At 39.3% G+C, this 20724-nt stretch overlaps 1 long non-coding RNA gene across 1 annotated transcript in view; it reads left to right on the top strand.

The window, feature by feature from the left end:
• The window catches only part of LOC138919557 (uncharacterized), a 102062-nt gene extending 82405 nt beyond the window's left edge, over positions 1–19657 (top strand). Inside the window, exons 2-3 of the long non-coding RNA XR_011429803.1 lie at positions 398–537; positions 19283–19657. This is a non-coding gene — a long non-coding RNA (uncharacterized lncRNA). The remainder of the gene's footprint in view (positions 1–397; positions 538–19282) is intronic.
• The last annotated feature ends 1067 nt before the right edge of the window (positions 19658–20724 follow it).

Genomic DNA, 20724 nt, shown 5'->3' on the forward strand with positions numbered 1-20724 from the left:
ATTCATCATGGGAACCTATTTTTTGCCACAGAATAGTTATTCTCCTGCTTATGCACATGTCTTTTCTCCTTAACTAAATTGCAACTTCATGAGGATTTATATTTTCCTATTACCTTCCGAGTCCACTCTGCCCAACATTATACTTTCGATAAGGATCAAGGTTTATTAGATATTTAGTTGAAAAAAATTCCTGTGAGTATTGTAGTATAAATAGAATGATTTACTTTATAGAGTTAAAATATTTAAGGAAATGAAAGGAATGCAGTAGACGTTGAAGTAAGTGAGACTTTTGAAACATAATTTTTGATTTCTATTGATGTGAATCATACATCTCAGGACTAAGTTAAGCATCACTTATTATGGCTTTTAATTATGGTCACTTTCTATTTTCTTCTAGAAGCCGTCAGATGTCTCCTGGGCCCACATAACAGACCTGCCTTCTCTTCATGAGCAGAATTCAGGATTCACTAATCTCACAGGCTATAGCCTATAACCTGATGGTGGGGAAATCGAGCCATTTCTTACTCCTCAGATTAGGTAAAATAAATCATAGCTTTAAGAAATGTGTAATTTGATTTTGTTTGGATCTGAATTATCCTTAATGGAGAGCTGTAATAATCACATCTTGAATATATTTGCTCCAGTTTTCATTTCGCTTGTATAGAATAATCCAGCAAGAGGGAGGTTGGAGTAAGAAATTGGAAATGTATGGAACTGCCAGGAAAAGATTCCCCCATCTCCCCATGAGAATTTGAGACCAGTTCAACTGATTAGTGGATAGATGTGATCCCTCCCTCTGATGGAATTAATGTTAATTCTGAAAATCTAAAGCCAAAGACTCATCAACCCCTGATAGGGCGTATTCTAAGTAAGGGGCAGAGAGGGAGGTAAATGTACTTGACAGCCCATCCCTCCCACAGCCTATTGGCGTCTGTAGTGGAATTAGAAGTTGCAAGGATAGATAAATTACTCCGCAAGCAGCCTCTCTTCCTAGTTTTTCCACAAAGAAACCTCAAACTTGAAAATATTAATAGACTAATTACCAGTGCCTTAATTTGCACGTCCTATTCGTTTTTCCTTCTCACCCTTCCGGCCCACCTCCTCTACCCCTTCGTGTATTTCAGCAAGGGAAGAGAGAATCGGGAAGGGGGGACAGTGAACTTAGCCACAAAATAAGTCAAGGGAGAAATGAAGTACTAATTAAGAAAGCCGAGGTGTTATGCAAATGGCTCCTGCACCGACGGCAGCCTAATGAATGTGCCCGGAGTGGATGGGGCGTCTTCGCCGCGCCGACAGCTGGCTCCCAGGAAGGTCAGGCGCAGGCGGGCGTGCGGGAGCATAATCCTTCAGATTGGCAGCTCTGCCCCCTGGTCACCGTTTGATTATCTCCCAAATTGCTGTATTTCACAGAGATAATGATTTTTTATGGTCACAGATTTGAAGACAACTGCTGTATCCTCAGGGTTGTCGTTCTGCAAGGAGACGCTGCTGCTTCCTTCAGAAGAGAGAGGGGGAGAGAGAGTCTCTTTTCCTTTTCTCTCCCTCGCAACTTCCTTCCTGGAATGTTTTATTATCACAATGAAAGCAATATATATTATTAACGGAACCACCCCAGTTCCCATTAATCCCAATCCTTTTCCTGTTCCTTAGTCGGGGCTTGGGTCTGGAAGTCTCTCATTCTGGTCTTCCAAGCGTTCCAGTACTTTCTCATACTCATGGGAAGGCTGTGATCCTCTCTGCAAAAACCTAAAATAGTCTTTACTTCAAAGGAGCAGAGAAAGGTTCGTCGGGTGGCTTTCGAGAATTGCCTGTGTGTGCGTGTGCGTATGTGGGAGCCTGTGCGGTATTGACCATGCAGCGTTACTTAGGGTCCATCCTCTGACAGCTGAGGGCAGTGCAGGTGGGGACCCTGCAGGTCTCCTCCTCTGACCCCAGCAGGAGCTTGTCCATGGTGGGGAATGCGACTATGACTCAAGGTCTCTTTTGAGTTCTTTTAAAAAGCCTTCACGGTGGAAAGTTTTGGCTGGAGCTCCCAAGCAGGATTTTCATTCAATTCTAAGGTATAAGCTATCAGGAAAAAAAGAAAAGCTTACCCATATAATTACTCCCCTTGAAGACTTGTGTTTAGTATCAGTTATATGATTACTTGCAAGCTCAGAGCTTACAGGAGCAGGCATATCTTTAAGAGGGTGACCACTGATGGTCGGGTATGAACTTGATTCTCTGTTAACACTGCAGCTATTACTGTAGTAATTTGAACCCAGTTTCTGCAAGGATGCTCATCCGACCTGGAAAGGGAACATCAGGATTTTGCAAGTGGAGGGACTGCAACGTGAAAACCATTTGTGTTTCAGTTCAGCCTTAATTATTTCAACATTGCTGGCATTTTAATATTTATGAGGAAAAGGATTGCCAGGATTCGTATTTTAGATCACTTCTCTCATCTTAATTGAAGAAAAAGGTAAATAGTGTAAACGAAGCCCACCGCTTGAGGTCTTCCTGGTGCTTCTCTGGAAAATATGAAACCAAAGGTGGCTTGATCATATCCTGTTTCCTATCAAATAATTTCCTCATTATTTTTCATTGTTTCTACTGCATTTAGTTAATATGCATTTATTTTATTTTAAAATATATGAGTTATTTATATGTGGGACTCTGTGTGTTTATCTACAGAGCCATCTTTCAGGATAAAAAAAGGAAGGCTCTATCATTTATCTTCCCATGTCTGTAGCTAAAAAAAGATGCAGAACTCAGTGCTTCTGCAGGCCAATTACCACTTGTCAGTAGGTCCTAGCCATTTTTTTTCAGACGTGGTAGGCCTGTCTCTATTCCCAGGTGAGTTTACATTGAGAAACAAGTTACCAGCCTCACTACCAGAGATAAGATGCTACCCTGGCATTTTATGCATGTCCATATTATGAATAGAAAACGCTGATTTTTTTTAAATAAATTATGTAAGTCTTTCAACGGTTTCAATGAGTCTTACCAGGTATTGCTCTAGGATTAAAGAAAAAAAATCTAGCAAGATAAGGGGGCAGAGTGAAGGTGTTGGGATTGCTGTTTTAGATGGGGCGGCCAGGCTTCTTGAGCAGCTGATACTGAGCTGTCATGGAAAGCCGTGTGCATGTCAAGGGGAAGAGTGTCCAGGCAGAAGAAACAGCAAGTTCAGAGGCTTTGAGGTGAGATCATGCATGGCTTGTTTAAGAAATAGCAAGGAAAACTGTGTTAGGAATGGAATACATGAGAGGGAAATGGGTGGGAGATGAGAACTGAGCATGGCCTTCAGGTCAGATCATACAAGTTTTATAGATGATGGGAAAGAGTGTGGCTTCTATTCTAAGTGGAATGGACAGCTTTAAACAATCTTCCTCAGGTGGACATTGAGGATTTCCTTGGAGGACAATTATAAAAACACTGAAGTGAACATCCTTGTGTATAAACCTTTGCATACTTGTTCATTCACTCATTCATTCACTAAATAAATATTATTGAGTGCCTACTCTGTACCAGCTGCTGTGCTAGATGCTGGAGATGCAATCACGGAGAGATCAGACATAGTCTTTCCCCACATGGAGCTTACAGGATGTGGGGTATATGATCACCCATATTTATCCTCAGGATGTATTTTCATTAGTTTTAAGGAAATTGTCTTAGAAATGGAATTACTCCATCAAAAAGAATGCATATTTCAAATCATACACACATGAATTATATATTTAAAAATAAGCACCCATACTGCCCTCTTGAAAAATTGTACCAGTGCAAATACCAACCACCAGTGGATGAAAGTGACTATTTCTTCTCCACAGAGGATGCCCCCAAAAGGAAGCACTGGTGAGACAAAGATGTATTTCATTTACTTTTCAATTTGTATTCCTCTAATTATTGATTTAGCTGAATATTTTTTCATTTAAAACTTTCATTGTCTTACTAAATTCAAAGTACTTCTATTTGTTGCTAATTCTCAACACAAAGGCCAGTTATTACTTATGTTTTATCCATAATAATAACTAACTACACCCACAAAGCTAACATTTATGAAGCACATACTAAGTGCCAGCACAGCTAAGCTTTTAAACACACCATTTCATCTAATCCTCACTAAACCCAGGGAGAAAGCTCTATTTTTTCATTTCAGTCCCTTAGACTGTAAGCTCTTTGAGGCAAGGATCATATTTATTTTGTTCTCCACTATTTGCCTCTGAGTCTGGCACAGGAACTGGCCTAGATAAGAGGTCATTTACATTGGCGCACATTAGGTTTATAAATGAAAAATGAGGCGTATCGATTTTGAATAGTAAATCCCCATAGCTCATAAGTGGTGGAGCTGAGATTTGATCCTGACCAGTCTTACTTCAGAGGCTGTGCTCTTAGCCCAGGTGATTTTAGTTATTCATTAACAAAATTCTCTGTAACCAAAAGTTGTGCGTGTCCCCACTTCCGGCCTCCAGATGCTTACTGTCTGATTGGTTGAGCTGCAATGTACCTTCTTAGATCTCCCAAGGGACATGCTGATTTTATGTATCTTTATTCCTTCACTAGAGGCAATGCAATCAACATATAAGCCAAAATTTACCTCCCGAGCCCTCGCTGCCCCTAAGCTCCAGAGTTTTCTGTTTGACTGCCTGTTTAATTACTCTACCTTCAGGTTTAGTCAGCATCTCAACCTTCACATAGCCAACATGGAACTCTATTCCAGCTCCGCTCTCCTGGCCTGCTCCCCACCTAAACTCCCCAGTCTCAGTACAGGGTATGACTATTCATTCTGGTGCTCCGGTCAAAAACCTAGCAGTCACTTTTGATTCCCAGTCTTCCCTCACACCTCATCACACAGTCCTGAGCAAGTCTGCCTTTGAGATATATCCCAGATCTCAGTGTTGACGTCAACGTCTGCTCTCGCCTCGGTCCAGGCCATCATCCTTTCTTGTCTCAGCTACTGGAATAAGCCTCCTAATAGATCTTCTGCTTCCTGCTTTGCCAGCTTGTAGCCTCTTATCAGAACGATTTTCAGAAATAAAAGTAAATTTGCTGCTCAAAACCTTCAGTGACTTCTTATCATACTGGAATGTTTGGCATCGCAAGTCCTTCAAAATCTGCTCCCTGCCTTCCTCTCCTAACTCATCTTGGCCTCCACACTGCACCTATATGCCTTCTTGCTGGCACTTGAGCCCATCAAACTGATTCCCACTTCAGGGCCCTTGTACGTGCTGTTCCCTTTGCCTGGAACGCCTCCCTCCTCCCCTTCACTCAGGCATCTCCTCGAATGTCTTCCGTCAGGGAGGCTTTCTCTGACCACTCAGCCCAAAATAGTGTCCCCCCACCCCCACTCCCCTTCCTGACTACCTAATCCCACTGCTTTATTTTTCTTCATGGCATTTATACTTACCTGACGTTTATTCCTTACTTATTAGTCAGTTTATTATCTTCTCTATTGAAATAGAGATAAGTAAAAGGCAAACTGTCTCTTTTAAGTTGTATTATTTTCTCAACATGTTTCAAAATTCAAATGGCATGAAAGGATATTCAGCGAAAAGTCTGCCCCTCACTCCTGTCCTCTAAATGCCTAGTTTCCCTCCCCAGGTAATCAGTAATATCAGTTTCTCATGCATCTTCCGGAAATAGTTTGTACATAAGATGATATGTACATGAGATATGTATGATGTATGTGCACATATAGTGTCATTTCCATGCATTTAAAATATATAAATGGTAGAAGATTATATTATTCTACATCTTGCTTTTCTTTTTGCTAGAAAGGCAGTATAGTATATTTCTTTTAAATCAGACTGGAGGGGCTGGCCAGTGGCACAGTGGTTAAGTGGGCACTTTCCACTTCGGCGGCCCTGGATTTGCTGGTTCGGATCCCGGGTGCGGACATGGCACCACTTGGCACAGCATGCTGTGGAAGGCATCCCATGTATAAAGTAGAGGAAGATGGGCACAGATGTTAGCTCAGGGCCAGTCTTCCTCAGCAAAAAGAGGAGGATTGGCAGCAGATGTTAGCTCAGGGCTAATCTTCCCCCCCAAAAAAAGCAGACTGGAGCTAGACTGCCTGAGTTCAAACTTTGGGCTATGGCAAATATTAGCTAAGTTATCTCAGACAACTTTGTTAACCTCTCTGTGCCTCAGTTTCTTCTCCTGTAAAGTGGGAAATGTAATCGTATTTACCTCATGGGGTTGTTGTGGTTAAGTCAATGTGCATAGAGCGCTCAGTGCAGTTTCCGTCACAACGGAATCATCCAATGTTGCTAGCTACTGTTACTGTTATTGCTGTTATTATTTTTTGATCTTGTAGATCTTTTGCATTTTAGCACATAAAGAGGTCCCTCATTTTTTATACCTATATAACATTGCACTGTATGGCTGTTCCTTAATATATTTAGCCATATTGTGTTTAGGATTTTCCCCTAGTATTTTGCTGTTGCAAGGAATGCTACAATGAGTAACTTTTCATGTTGATTATTCTAGACATATGAAGTGTATCTGCCGCATATATTCCCCAGAGTGAAATTGCTGGGTCTCATGGCAAGTTCATTTGTAATTTTTTTAGATATTGCCAAACTTCCCTCCAAAGAAGTTGTACTAAGTTATGCTCTTACCAACAGTGTGCAAAAGTGTTGTTTCACAGAAACTCATCACCTCCTTGATAGATGAAACATGGTATCTGTGTGGTTTGAATTTGCATTTCTCTGGTTAGGAATGGATTTGAGCATAGTTTCATATGTTTAAGAGCCATTTGCATTTCTTTCTTTCTTTCTTTCTTTTTTTTTTTTTTGGTGAATTCTCCGTTAATGCATTTGCCCATTTTTTTCTATTGCATGGTTGGTATTTTATTATTTATTTATATAAGCCTGTTATGTTTTAGAGTAGTATGTGTTACAAGTATTTCCCCCAGTTAGAAATTTTTTTCTTTTGGCTTTCCTTGTGGAAGTTTTGCCATGCAAAATTTTATTTATTTTTGATAGTTGAATTATTTTATCTTTGCTTTTATGAATTTGATGTTTTGTCTTCTAAGGAAAAGTTTAAATCAATTGTAACTTAGGGTCTATAGATTCATAAGATTCTGGTTTGAGTTTATAATTATGTCTGGCTTTCTCTCCTCTCTATTTGAATTTAAGTTGCGTTCAGAATTTGTGTGAGTATACGCACACAAGTTGCTTTATATGAATTAATCCATTTAATCTCCATGATGTCCCAAAGAAGTTGGCACAACTACTATTCTCGTTTTACCAAGGGGTGCCCTGAGCTCAGAGAGGTTGTGTCATTTGCTTAGTATTACACAGCTACCAAGTTAAGGGGTCAGGATTCCAGCTCATGTGCTAGTCTGCGTAGTTGTAGTCAATGAAAGTGAACGTATTTTTCTATAGAACAGACTCAATTGTCACAACCTGTGACCAACAGACATCAAGCCTCACCATAATCACCCTCTCTCAGACCTCAACTCCACCCCAACATGGATGAATCATCCTGGGATAGCTTTGCAAAGTGTGTAGTTTTTCAAAATCACATGTAAAGAAGTCTACAGCTGAGCTTATTGAACAATGTTTCTTTTTCTCATACAGTGATGTAAGAGAAGGAAATGTCTTCCCTTCCCTTCCCTATACCAAGAGAAGTTTGCATGCCCAGCTTTCTAGACTTATCTGTGGAATTGAGCTTATGCCATAAATTACCAGAAACCTAATGATGACCTAGAACTGGACGTCACTGGGTTTAGACATGAGACACCATGAATCTCCAGTTCTGACGAGCATCCCCATTTGGAATTACACAAGAACGCCTGGCTGCTGTATATGATTGGCAGCGACATCCGTACAGACAGAGAAACCAAAAGGAATCTTCGAAGAGACAGCATGTTGGCACTGCCCTCTTAAACTGAGCTTCTGGTTAACAAATTGATCAGTTGGGCAATGTCAATCCAACTGAATGTTCATACTAAACAAACCTAAAAATGCTACCTTTGTACATTTTTACAGGATAAATGTATCTTGGAAGTTCATCTTTGTGGCAACTTCTGTGTTCCTATTTGAAAGAACATCATTAATCATTTCATTCAATGTGGGCTATGTTTATCATTTTTTCACCCCAGAAGCATTTTTCATTATTTTTAAGTGAATAATTCTAACTATAAGCATTAAAATAAAATCATTCTGCCTCCTTTTGACTCCAGACTTGATTTTTCCGTGTGTAAGCGTTCACTCTCCTATGCACAGCACCTCTAATAAAAATATAGGAAATTAACCTAGATTTTTTTCAACATATATTTAGTGTGAAACTGCCACTCACCAAGAAATCTGAACCCTTGGGCTCTAGCACTGAGAGAGCTTTAGCAGGAAGACTTTTATAGATCACACACGACTTTTATAGATCATCATCATTGTAAGATGTTAGGGAAAGCTAGAAGAGGGTCCAAAGAGTATCAGATTAGAATTGGAAATGTGTTTTATATAATCAGGCTACAGACTTAAAATGTGGAGTTAGATCGAAGATGGATCTTTCACATAGAAATACATTTCTATTATTTTAAGGGTTTTTGATGAATCAACTTGTGATGTACTTTTAAAAACAGCTTTATTGAGAAATAGTTCATATACGTACAATTCACTCATTGAAAGTGTACAATTCAGTGGTTTTTAGTGTATTCGCAGATATGTGCAACCATCACCACAGTCAATTTTAATCGCTGTCAAAAGAAAGCCCATACGCTTTAGCTATCACCCCTGTACTCCCAACCTCCTCTTCCCAGCCCTAGGCAAACACTAACTTACTTTCTGTCTGCATAGCTTTCCCTGTTCTGGACATTTCCTATGATGGAATCATATAAAATGTGATCTTTTATGACTAGCTTCTTTCACTTAACACAATGTTTGCAATAATGTTTCACAATGTTCATCTGTGTTGTAGCGTGTATCAGGACTTTATTTTTTATGGCCAAATAATATTCCACTGTATGGGTATGCCATAGTTGTTTATCCTTTCATCAGTTGATGGACATTTGGGTTGTTTCTGCCTGTGGACTGTTATGGATAATGCTACTATACAAATTTGCGTGTAAGTTTCTATGTGGACACATGTCATACTTTCTCTTTAGATATATATCCAGGAGTAGAATTGCTGGGTCATATGGTAACTCTATGTTTAATCTTTTGAGGAACTGCCAGACTGCTTTCCAAAGTGGCTTCACCATTTTCCATTCCTACCAGCAGTGTGTGAGGGTTCTGGCTTCTCCACATCCTCCCCAACAGTTGTTGTTATCCGGCTTTTTGATTCTACTCAACCTAGTGGCTATGAAGTGGTATGTCATTGTAGTTTTGATTTGCTTTTGCCTGAAGGCTGATGATTTCAAGCATCATTTCATGTGCTTATCAGCCATACGTATATCTTCCTTGGAGAAATGTCAATTTATATCCTCTGTCTATTTTGTAAATGGGTTGTCTTTTTATTATTGAGTTTTAAAAGTTCTTTACATATTCTGGATACAAGCCCCTTATCAGATTTGTAAATGTTTTCTCCCATTCTGTGAATTTTCTTTTTCACTTTCTTGAGGGTGCTTTTTGAAACAGGAAAGTTTTCAGTTTTGATGATGTCCAATTTACCTATTTTTTCTTTTGCTGCTCATGCCTTTGATGTCATATCTAAGAATCTTTTGCCAAATCAAAGGTCATGAAGGTTTACCTTTATATTTTCTTCTAAGATTTTATAGTTTTAACTCTCATTTTAAGTCTTTGATCCATTTTGAGTTAGTTTTTGTATATTGTGTGAAGTAAGAGTCCAAGCGAATTCTGCACGTGGCTGTTCAGGTGTCCCAGCACCATTTGCTGAAAAGGCTGTTGTGTCCCCATTACACGATCCTGGAATCTTTGTTGAAAAACAGTTAACCATGGATATATGGATTTATTTCTGGACTTTCAATTCAATTCCATTGATTCCTATGTCTATCCTCATGCCAGTAGTATACTGGTTTGATTATTGTTGCTTTGTAGTAAGTTCTGAAATCAGAAAGTATGAGTCCTCCTATTTCGTTTTTCACAATTGTTTTAACTACTCTGGGCCACTTGGAATTTCAAATGAATTTTAAAATCAGCTTGTTAATTTCTACAAAGAAAGCGGATGAGATTCTGATGGAGATTGTGTTGAATCTACAGATCAGTTTGAGGAATGTTACCATTTTAACAATGTTAAGTCTTCTGATTCATGAACATGGGCTGTTTTTTTGTGATGTGCTTTTTAAAGAAAAATTATTTGTTCATTCAAAAAATATTTATTGAGCAACTACAGTGTGCTGGGCATGGGATATACCACGTCAGGCCTGCTGCCATGCAGCATCTTTGAAGCCTTTCCTCTCGGTGCTTGGCCCTCAACACTCCCTGGCCTCCTTCAGATTTGTCTTCCAATGCTCTTCTCTGTGAGGCTTTCCCTGGCCACACTCCTTAGTCCTCACATACACCTCCTTTCTCCCTTTCCTACGTTATTTTACCTCTTAACAATTATCATTATTTATTATATTTTTTATTTTTCTAAGTCCTAAGAATAATCAATAAACAAAAATGTTTGCTTTCATGGAGCCTACATTCTAGCAGGAAATATAAATATAGATAATTAGAAACAAAGAAAAATACTTAAAATGTATAGAATGATAGTAAGAAATACTATGTGAAAACAGAAGTTGGGAGAAAGGACTGTGTGAGGATTGCAGTGATGATTGCAGTCTAGAGAAGATGGCCGAAGGCCAAGGGCAGGCCAGGGAATCAGGTGCATATCTAGGGAAAGAGCATGGGAGGTAGAGGGAACTGTATGTGCAAAGGCCCTGCGGTGGGAGCTGACTTGGACTCTTGGAGGAGCAGGTGGGAAAGCTGAGTGGCTGTAGCACCCTGAGATTGAACCTGAGAGGTAGTAAGAGACAAGGGGTGGGGCAGGCCATTTAGGGCCTTGAAGGTGATTTTTAGTGGACTTCAGCATTCCAGGAGATTAAGGATTGTGTCTAAAGGGACATAATCTGCATGACAGTTTGCATTCCCAAGTGTTCCTGATAAGGATAAAGGAATGGAAAGGAAAGGTGAGGTGATAGTTTTGTCAGATCTCTGTCAACTCTCTGGATATTTTAATTAACTGCGTGATTGCCTCAGTTATCAACTGGGCATAAATAGACCCTAGTCGTCTAAGTTAGCGGTATAGATGTAATAGCTCAGCATGCTGGCTTCCTCCCTCCTTCTTTTGGCCTGGAAGAACTTCCAGTTAGTTTACATCTCAGGCCTGCTGTAAGACCCGCTGTTGCTGTGTTTGCTGGGAACACTTCAGATATCTTTGGGCTATCATAATATAATTTAATGCTAGCAATTTACATCACTGTGCTGTGCCTGGGGACCTCAGTAAAAGAGGCACCTTTTGAATTTAATAAATAAATAAAATAGTTAACTGAACCAAATGCATTTTTGATTGGTTAGAATCTCTAATTAGCCTGAAGTTCCTCTGATCTGGTGATAAAATGGGTTGTTTTGAGCAATTCTGTGGCCTTTTCACAGGTTCAAATGTCCTCAGGACAAGGACAATTCAAATTGTGTACAGACAATAGATACTTACAGGGCCTGTGGCTAAACTAGAGAATATGGACCTCACCTACAGGCAGTCAAATTCAAAGTTTTAAAAATTGCTGCACTAAACTAAATGTTTGGCTAAACAAAAGATGTCTGTCAGCTCTTGAATGTTACATAAGCCTGGCACTCTGCTAAAATCATAATGCAAATTATCTCATTAACTGCTCATAATAAATTATATGAAGTAGGTGTTTCTATCATCCTCATTTTCCTGCTGAGAAAACTAAGTCTTAGCAAAGAAGTAAGTTGCTGTTAAGAAGCAGAGTCAAAATGTGGAGACAGGCGCTTAATTTCATAATCTGTGATCTTAATCAAAATAGCATGCAAACCAAATATGGCAGATAGACAACCAGCTATTTTCCCCTATGGATTACAAAGCATGTAACATTTGGAAACAAGTAGAGGAGTATTATCCTATAAATATAATTGCAAGCCACATATGTAATTTTAAATTTTCTTGCACCCCCATTTAAAAGAGCAAAAAGAAACAGATGAAATTAATTTCAGTAACATGTATTATTTAATCCAGTATATCCAAAATATTATTACAACACATACTCAGCGTAAAAAAGTAGTAATGAAATATTTTGCATCCTATCTCTTGGAAGTGGTGTATCTATTTTACACTTAAATCACATCTCAATTAAGAGTAGCCACATTTCAAGTGTTCAATAGCCACATTTAGATTACGGCTACCATATTGGATAGTAAAGATTCAGACGACTGGCTAAACTTTTCACATTTAACTTTTTCTTGGTATCACATAGAGCTGTAGTTTGATTAAACTTCATTTTCGCATAGGTAAAGCAGGAACTCCTCCAGCATAATAATTACAAGGGCGGACTTGCCAGCAGGTGCTTCTGTTCTGATCTCATTAAGAAGTTCGTGTGAACTTCTCAGCACAAAGAGTTTGAGATGCTGTGAATTTATGGCCTAAATTATATGGGGTTTACACATATGTACTGATGTTACCTAAAATATCCCTTCCCATAATGTTCTCTTTATGAACCAGTTTGGTGGGTGGAATATTTATATGCTTTTGCTGTGAACATAAGCATTATAAAGCAGCTATGCTTTGTGCTGCTAACTTAAATGGATTTGGAAAGCAAAGTGGAAAAACTATAACTTTATGATAAACGTTACCACCTCCCTTTAGTGCATTATTATATTTTATAGTTAAAATAGAATGGAACATTGAGGGACTTGGGCAGAATATATAAAAGCACAGAGGCAGTGAAGGAGACCAAAAATTACATTTGAGCTTATTAATTTATGAAAAAAACAAAATATTCTCAGCTGCAACATCCAGTCAAGTGAAAAATATGCTAACATGTCAGCAACCTCCGCCCCATAATCCTACCAGGATAAAATTAAACAAAACAATCTCCCCAAATAATTAAAGTCTAAGTCTTTAGGGGAATGCCCTACATTATACTTTAAATTACTAAACTGTAGGCATAACGGTGCAGCCACATGTCTCTTTACCTCTGTACTGTGTAATTGTATACAGATGTACCCAGTGTTGTGCAATAGACTTCTCCTTCAAAAGTCGAGTGCAAATTCAGTATTAAAAATCCTTTAAATGCACTAGGGGAGCTGGCTATTTAAAAGGTTCTTTTATAATAAGATTAATCACCCCTTAATTCCTCTCTTTGGCAAGGTAAAGTTTTAATATAGGATTTTTGTAGTTTTTAAAAATAGTGTTTCAGAAAGTATGGAGAAGAAAGAGAAAGAAAACTATTACTATAGGTACACAGTACCACCCCTGCTGGGTCCTATTCCATCTCACTTCCGGAAAGATGTCGCTCATGCTATTCCCTTGTTTTCCTTGTCTACTGGATATCCTTATCAGCAGACAAGGGTACTCTTAGTTTTCCCAATCAAGTAAAAAGTTGTCTCATGACTCCATTTTAACTTGCGTCTACCGCCCTTTTTCTCCCCTTGACAGCAAAATGCCTTGAAAGCCTTATCTACTTGGTGTCTCAAATTGCTCAGAGCTGGTGAGTTCTATGCTTTATGACTTTGTCAAAAAGCTTCTAAGATTATTGTCATTAGTTTTCTATTAGAAAAAAAGAAACAAAATGATCAAAAGTCTTTTTCCTACTAAGGAAATAGGCACACGTATGTTCAGACATTCCTTTCCCCTACCAGAAATATCTTGTTTACGACTGTATTAGTTTGCGGAGTACCACAAGTTGGATTGTTTAGAGGCAGAAATGAATTGTCTCACAGTTCTGGAGGCTCGAAGTCCAAAATCCAGGTGTTCACAGAGCCATGTTCCCTCTGAAGGTGTTGCGGAAGGACCTGTCCCAGGCCTCTCTCCTAACTTCTGGTAGCCTCAGATGTTTCTTGTCTGGTAGATGGCTGCTTTCTCCCTGTGTCTTTTCATATGCCTGCATCCAAATTTCCCTTTTTTATAAGAACACCAATCATATTGAATTAGAGCTCACCCTCATGACCCCATGTTAACTTGATTATCTCTGTAAAGATCCTATTTCCAAATAAGGTCGCGTTCTGAGGTACTAGGGGCTAGGACTGCAACATATCTTTTTGGGGGGACACAATTCAACTAAGAACAACCACAATCCACAATCTGTTTTCCATTTGACCCACCTTTAGGGATGTGGATTTCAAATGTGTTGGAGAAGTTTGATCTGTTCTTCATAACAGGGTCTGCAAATTCATGTGGACTCTAACTACATGAAATGATCGTTCCTAATTGTCTTTCAAATTGACCCTACTGTCCCTTATAAAGAAATGCAGGGGTTCTATGGACTATATTTATCTGTCTATTCATCCACTCATCCTTCTGCCTATCCATCCAGCTCCATCTATCTATCCATCTAGCCAAACATCCATCTATCATTTTCACAAAAATTATTGGGCCCCCACTATAGATTTGGTATTTTGTGAGGTACTGGGAGATGGAGGCATACGCTGGCAAGATTCAGTAGTTTTCGCTTTCAGGGAAGTATTGGGTAGATGGTAAAACAAGGCATAAAGTGAGAAAACCGAAGTAAAGTGAACTTAAAGAGATGCCCTATGTCATTTTGTAGTTTAAGTCATTACTCACCAAGTATTCTGAGTGGAAATATTTAATCAAGATGGTAGCAAAAGTCTTCACAAAGTTATGGCCTGGATTGGCTCAATAGCAGCTTTTTAAAGTTCTTGAATTCTACTTATGATGATCTTTTTGAAATTGACACCCTAACTTTGAAACCCTTGCTCTAGCTTGATCAGGTCCCAAAACATTCTCAAACTCCACATTTCCTCTCTCCCTTTGTGGGAGAAGGTGAGGCAATCACAGTGCTACCTGCAGGCTTAGCCCAGCCTGAGTTCTGGAGGCAGTTCTCATGCAAACAGTGTCAAGTCACTCAAGGTCTAGACTGCTCTGACTGACCATGATACTTTTATCCACTGGCCTGTTCCTTCCTACATCAAGCAACTCTTTCAGAAAGTAGAGAAAACCCAAGTGTAGCACCAGCCTCTTCATGTAATTACTGGGGGTCCAGTGGTCTCTGGGCATATGGGAAGCTCTCCTGTTGTATCATTCTCCATTTCCATGAGAGCTACTCACCATCCTTTTAGTGCAGTTATTTTCCACTTAAATTATCAGAATTGGTTTCTGGTACTTCTAACAAAACACTCTTATTAATATACTCCCACCTCCAAATCTCAGGCTTGAGAAAGTTTCAAGCCCCTCAGAATTCCTGATGGGCTAACTATGATATGGTTTGTTGCCTCCCCTATATCCTTAGGAGGACTACCCAAAGAACTTCCCAATGCCCTGAAAACTGCTGACTTTTTCCTCTTGATGCCTAGCAGCATCTCCGATACTCTACATTCCCATCCTTGTCTACCTTAGAATAACATCCTGGCCTCTCTTCCTAGGTTTCTCCCATTCTAATTCTCTCAGCTATGCCCAGCACCTCCCATTTCCTCTGTCTTTATGTCATCAATTATTTTGTGTCCATTAATGCTACATTTCATATCTCGTCTTTCACTCTTGTGACCCTGGTGTGCTTCCAGATCGCATTTGCTAATTGCATTACCCTTGCCTGGTATCCTCATCCTCTCAACCTTAACCCAAAATTAGACCTCAGATCATCTGGAAGAAATTCAGCCCACATCTGCTTCATCTGAATCTTTGGCAGTGAGGCCCAGTGGAGGGACCATGTATTTTTATACGCTCTCCAAATCATTTTGTTCATAACCATTTAGAATATACTACCTCAAATCATGGCATCTTTCTCAATAGCCTCTCCCTCTGTTTTCATTTAGAGTTCTAAATACTCAGCCTTGATCGCCAACATCCAGGGTCACTTCAGAGCCAAGGGATTTGGACCTTCATTCCCTCCAAAGAGGAAATGGATTCCAATCTGTTTTATGACACACTGACTAGTTCAGATCCCCTTGTAATGGGGCCATATAGAGCAACCAGAGTTGTATGGGCTTTTGTTAGGCTCCAGAATGACCTCTGTCTCCTTATTAGACACCTGTCCTCAATTCTAGACCCACAAACCTTTAATAACTTTCCATATCACCATCCTTCGTAGCATTTATTGACAAGTAATAGTATGCCTATTTTATAATTATTTACTATTCATTTGTCGTCTTCATTATAGGTTTGAGGAAAACAGGGATTTTGTTTTGAATAACGCATTGAACAGTGTCTGGCACATAGTAGACATTCAATAACTATATGCTTAACAAGTGAACAAATACATCTCTCCACCTAGATGTTTCATAGACACCTCAAATATAACATGTCTAAAAACGAACTATTATCTTTTCCCCAAACTAATCCTTTCCTTCTTTATGGGTTGTCTTTTGTCTATAAACTTTTTTATTTAAGAATAGTCTTGGATTTATAGAGCCGTTGATCTGTTTATCATCTCTGTAGTTTTGCCTCTTCCAGAACGTCGTATAAATAGAATCATACAGAATGTTGTTTTCTCAGACTGGCTTCTTTCACTTAGTGATATGAATCCATGTTTTTGCCTGGCTTGTTAGCTCGTTCTTTTTATCAGTGAATGCTGCATTGTGTGACTGTACCACCATTTGCTTACCATTCACCTGCTGGAGGACATCTCAGTTGCTTCCAGAGTTTGGCAATTATGAATAAACTGTTATAAACATTCACGTGTAGGTTTCGTGTAGACCTACGTTTTGAAACAAGTTGCCATAAATATCTAGGAGCTCAGTTGCCGGATAAGACTAGTTAGCTCCTTAAGAAACTGCCAAACTATTGTCCAAAATGACTGTACTGTTTTGCATTCCTACCAGCAATGAATGAGAATCTCTGTTGCTCCACACCCTCACCCGCAAGTGGTATTGTCATTTAAAAAAAAATTTAGCCATTCTAATATATATGCAATGGTATCTCTGTTGCTGCCGTCCTTCTTCCCCTAATAACAAATGATTCTGAGAGTTGGTCTGTCTTTTTGAGTGTTCGACATATGTGTTGTACACTCCACCATTTATCACCTTCTGTCCCCCACTGTCTCACGCACAAACTGTCTTTAAGGGCACAGACTTGCAATGTTTTATCCAGCTCTGTATTTTCAGTTCCCAAACAGTGCCTGGCACAGAGCTGTATTCATTAAATGTGTTGGCTGGCTGATCGATTGCCTTGGGATTGAAGGTGAGGATTGGCAGTTGTGTTTAGAATGGTTCAAAATGGAACTAGCAGCATATTTTGCCCATTTAAGACTTCATTAGTATCCTGATGATATGCTTGAAGATATCAACCATGATAAGGCATAAAACAAATAACCTCATTCACTCATTTGTTCCCTACCATTTGCCAAACTGTATACGCTCAACACTCCCACCTTGCATCTCCCATGCTAGAGGCTAAAATTAGAGCTGCAAAATATTTGCTTGTTTATTTGGCCTAGCATGAGACTATCTATATTTTAAGAATGATATGAGAATAAAACTCATTTCTTTCTTCATTAATCGGCTCCACAGAGGGTCTCAGTGGAATAATGTTTATTGCTATCTCAAACATTAATGATACTCTCCATGAGGACTGTATTCTGTTCTAGAACAGGAGTCCACAAGAGCTTGAGAATGAGTTTTCAGGAAGAAACAAAGGCCAGAAAAAAATTTCATCCAAAAAGCACGCACTTAAGAAACTATGCCAGGCAACCATGTACATGCTCACAAATCCAGTGATTTGCTTTTCTAAAAGTCTGTTGACTCACACGCCTCCCACACAGCTTGTTTGACTACAACAATGTTGCACAGGAGGACACATGCACACACGCATGTGCAGATACCTTCAAAGCTCTTCCAGTTGAAAATCCTCAGAAGGCCACAAGCTCTGAGATTGTGACTGTTGAGTAAACTTGAGGGAGGGGCTAGGTAGAGCCATGTGAACGCATATTAACTGCCAAGCAAGTTGCACGTATGAAGCACTGACACCCTGCTGGACGCCACCAGGGCGGTTCAGGATCCTGATCTTAGAGGACACTCTGTGAGCCAAACTTAGTGCCCTAATGGAATGAAGCTTTGGTTCCTGGTTTATGTTCAGAATTACCTCAATTATAGTTTTACTTATGTTTTACGATTTTATCTCTTTAAAAGAAAATTACCACGAGGCCTTTGTCTTTTACTGGATGAGATGCTCCTAAGAGAAGATTTTGAAGGACTGAAAGGTGTTCATGAGTTTGTCAGATGACTAAAGTAGGAGGGAAGTACAGGGACAGGAGAAAGAGGAAAAAGATTCGATTTATGGGGGTAGCTTTATTTTGCCATGAGCAAATATTATATATCACCTCACGACATTCAAGATGGTTTCTTGTGAATAACTTTAATATTTCGTTTATTCTTTGGTAATTATGATAATGCAAACTCCAATCATCTATTCTTTTTGTTTAAACTCATACTAGACGCAGAAACTTCTCCATCTACTAGTTGACCTAATTCTTGTAAATCATCTTGAGTTGGCATAAGTTTATTAAGGTCTCAGGAAACAAGTCTAATATGAATGTAATGAATTCTTTTTCTGTTCGCCTACCTTTGCAGTTCTCATTTTGATCCTGTGAGTTTCTTGTGCTATTCTCCTGTCACGTTGTACCATAAGCTCTCCCCTGTTCATCTCCTCACAGACTTAACACTTTCCTTCTTCTGCTCATTGTTTATCTGTTCCTCTACCTGGAGTGCTCGCCCTCCCTGACTTTGAATGTTCTGATTTACCTTTGGGTTCTTGCTGAACAAACGTTCTTTATCCTCTAGGCAAGCTTAGTATTTAGGGTCCTTGCCACGGCACGTTTCTCTTTTAAGGTCCTTAATAGTTTCTGTGTTATTTTGTACTTAATTGTATTTTTTGCTTCTCCTTGCTCCCATTAGATGTATACGTGTATGATTCATCTTTGCATCTGCCAGAGCTCCTAGCCTATATTTTGTGCTCTCTGAATGTCTGTTGGATAAATGTAGGAATGAGTGAAAGCACAAGCAAATACATGCATGAATGTTTACGCTATACCTTCTCTGGATCCTATTCTCCCTTTCTAATCTTTACAAGTGACCACAGAAGAGAAGAGAAAATCCTACCTGCACCCGTTACCCAGTTTGTCCAAGGTGGCTTGTCTACCACTGAGAAACCACCCAGCCACTTTTGAAGCTAGGCTCTTAAGTTTGTTTTCACTTGTGGAAAATCAGTTTTTTCCTCTTCTTTCCCACAGATAACTCCAGAAAACTGCTCAAGATCTTAATGAAGTAAGTGTCCTTGTTGGAGAAGACGACAGAGCAAGGAATTTCAGATGGCCTCTAGAAACTGTGGGCAACCTATAAAACCTGAGGGTGGTCTCCAGTCAACAGCCAGAAAAAAATTGATCATACAACTCAGTAAGACAACTGCAAGCAAATGAATTCTGCCAACAGCCTGAATGAGCTTGGAAATGGGTTCTTCCCCGGTTGAGCCTCCAGATGAAAATGCATCCTGACTGACATCTTAATTACAGTCTTGTGACACCCTAAGCAGAAGATGCAGCTAAGCCATCCCTATAATCCTGACCCATGGAGACCGATAATAAATGTGTGTTGTTTTAAGCTGCTAAGTTTGAAGGAATTTGTTATATAGCAATAGAAAACTGATATAACATGTTTTGATTATTCACATGATATAGGAATTGATATCTTCAAACTTGTGTTTTATGGTTAACAACATCCTAAACTGTACCCTTCCCCAAGGAATATAGTGTCCCATGGCAGGAAGAAGAGGATGCACTGGATCTTCTCTTGTGTTTCTTCTTCAAGAACAGAGTTTTCCAGAGTTTCCTCTCTCTAGCTAGTAATAGCTAATAATCTCTCATCTCATAGGCCAGAGTATCTCATATTCATTCCTGACCTGGCCATTGGTAAAGGGAATGCTGATATCATGATTACCTTGCACTACTGCAGATTTATGCCTTGGGCCTAGAGAAAGCCGAGCCTCTTCTGTTATGTGAGCCCACCTACAAGTGAACAAAACTGAGGTTTTGGTGGCAATAAAAAAGAGGCAGGTACAGATGTTGGGTGGGCAATATCTGCCTCACCAAGAACAATGGGCTTCAGTTTTCCCATTTGTAAAATAGGGATCTGGACTAGTTCACGGTCTGTAGAAAGATCTTAACACTGATGTTGCTTCCTAGAGCATTGTGTCAAGAAGCATTCTGTGGCCAATCCTGGGCTCAACAGAAAGGACTACAGATAGATTAGCAGTGTCTGTTGTGAGCACAGGAAAGAGAAATTATGCACAACTGTGATTCCAATGTTTAGAGGGAACTACAGTGAAAGAATAAAATTTATTATTTAAGAGTGCAGATTACAGAGCTAAACTGTATTCAGATCTGGGCTTTGCCATCTAATTTTACTTAATTTCTCTGTGCTTCAGTTTTCTCAACGGTAAAATAAGGATAAAAATAAGCAGTGAGGATCAAATGAGATAATGAATGTAAAAATTCTTAGCCCAGTGTTAAAATGTATGTGTGCTAAGAACACAGAGTAAATACTAAATAAATATTATCCATTATTATTTAGAGGCATAGTGATCACTATGTTTATGATTTAAAAGAAAGATTTCTTGTGCCAGTGTAATATCCAGGGCAAATTGGTAAGAACGGTTCCACTCAGGGCAAAGTTTCAC

This window comes from Equus caballus, chromosome 20 (assembly GCF_041296265.1).
Source record: "Equus caballus isolate H_3958 breed thoroughbred chromosome 20, TB-T2T, whole genome shotgun sequence".
NCBI classification, from domain to species: Eukaryota; Metazoa; Chordata; class Mammalia; order Perissodactyla; family Equidae; genus Equus; species Equus caballus.